Genomic DNA, 2,121 nt, shown 5'->3' on the forward strand with positions numbered 1-2,121 from the left:
TGCTGGCAAGTATCATAACATAACCATGCAGAGGTCACTTTTCTGTGTCTCAAACGCTGACTTAAATAAGCCTATATACAATTTACCTATTTACAGATAAGAGGGGGAAAGCCCTTATGAGATAAAATAAGGGAGCACTAATTCAATTGCTGTAAAATGAAGAACTGTGAATTTGTCTAAATAAAAGTTGGATAAAACCACATGCCTTGTAACCCCTTCCATGTGTATCACATCCAGAGGGAACACAGTTTTCCTGAGAGAAGTTTCTTCAGAGCCTCCTTCACATCCCTGTACCTTAGAGTATAGATGGTGGGATTTAAGGTGGGAGTCACCATGGTGTAGAAAAGGGAGATAAATTTGCTTTGAGTCTGGCTATAACTGCCACTTGGCTGGAGATACATATAGATGATGCCATAAAAAACGGTCATCACAATGAAGTGGGAGGAGCAGGTGCTACAGGCTTTATATCTTGCCTCCACTGTTTTGACCCTCAGAACAGCTTGGGTTATGAAGCCATAGGAGATAAGGATGAGTGCTGGAAGGATTAGGAGGAACAGGGCACTAATGACAAAAAGCACCAATTCATTAACGGTGGTGTTCACACAGGCCAATTTAAGGAGAGCTGATACTTCCCAAAGATATTATCCAACCTGTGGTTGCCATAGAGGCAACTGCAAAATGAAGGTAGCATGGATTAAAGAATTGGCCATAACACTTTTCCAGGAGATAGATGCCAGCTGCTGACATAGCCGCATGTTCATGAAGACAACATAGGGTAAGGGTTTGCAGACAGCAACAAAGTGATCGAAGGCCATCACAGCCAAAAGGATGCACTCTGTAGAGCCCAGGGCTAGAGAGGTGTAGAGTTGGACTACACAACCTCCATAAGTGATGGTCTTCTCTGGTCTTCCCTGCTTAACTAGGGTTTGAGGGGCATGGCTAATGGTGAAGCAGAGGTCCAGGAAGGAGAGGTTTCTTAGGAAAAAGTACATGGGGGTGTGGAGAAGAGGATCCAGGTATGAGATGATGATGATGGTGAAGTTTCCCTCAAGTGTCAGGAGAGAGAAGAAAAGGACAACTACAGAGAGCACAGCCTCTAAGTGAGGGCAGTCTGAGAAGCCCAGAAGGATGAAACCCACCAGAGAGCTGTCATTGACCCTTCCCATACCTCTAGGGGGAACATCATCTGCTAAGAGAAAAATAAGAATTTTGGAACAGTTTACCTGAGAATCAGAAAATGTAAGAACTGAGAGATCATGGAGACCTATTTGTCCAAACTACTCATTTTGCCCTTACTGTGGTCCATATACCATCCAGTCTAATGCCTCTTCTTAGAAAATCATGAATAATTTCAATTCCAGTGTTTTCTGGGAACTCATTATTAAAGCCTGTTAAAAGTGAGGTAGTGCTAAGTTCCTAGCCAGGGAAGCTCTATCTCAGTCCCTAAAGGAACAGCAACAATCCCCCAAGTGCAACAGCAAAGACCAAAATAGAAGGAAGGTCCACCAATGAGCCCTTCATACTAATGACTATGCTTGTGAGCCTGTGCATCTGAAATAAGAACAAGGCCTAGAGCTGCAAGGTGCCTAAGAGTTACCTCCTGAGAGCCTCCATGTAGCTCAAATGTGGCCAGTCTCAAAGCCATGTAAATGTGCAGCCTTCCCCCTAGTGTGGGACATAACTCCTGGGGATGAGCCTCCCTGGCACTGAGGGATTACTACCAAGTACCAGCTGATGATGTAACTAGAAAATGACCTTGAATAAAAGGGTCAACTTGGACCAGCAGAATATGTCAGTCTACATATAATACCAGGAGTTAAAAATGCTTTTTGACCTGAATAAAAGGGGGAAATGGAAAGGACAAATGAGTTTATATGGCTCTGAGTCTCCAAAAAGAGCCAGGAGGTTATTAGAGGGGTTGTCCTTATGTACACCTGAGCAGAGTCCCAGAGACAGATAAAGTAGATACAACCCCAGGTATTGGTTCTTCTGAGGGCTACAGAGACCCACAGGTTCTATGGTCATGGCAGATGGAGTTCAGTGCCATCTCAGTTGGCCCCACTTAGGAATTTGTGTTTCTGTGTGATGGAGCTGGACTCAGATGTGATCTCTGCCCATAAG

The 2,121-nt window shown here is 44.2% G+C and overlaps 1 pseudogene; it reads right to left on the reverse strand.

Annotated features, from left to right (window-relative positions):
- Positions 1-227: 227 nt before the first annotated feature.
- Positions 228-1,166, reverse strand: LOC101423319 (olfactory receptor 2G3-like; annotated as a pseudogene).
- Positions 1,167-2,121: the final 955 nt, after the last annotated feature.

Source organism: Dasypus novemcinctus, chromosome 22 (genome assembly GCF_030445035.2).
Source record: "Dasypus novemcinctus isolate mDasNov1 chromosome 22, mDasNov1.1.hap2, whole genome shotgun sequence".
In the NCBI taxonomy this organism is placed as follows: domain Eukaryota; kingdom Metazoa; phylum Chordata; class Mammalia; order Cingulata; family Dasypodidae; genus Dasypus; species Dasypus novemcinctus.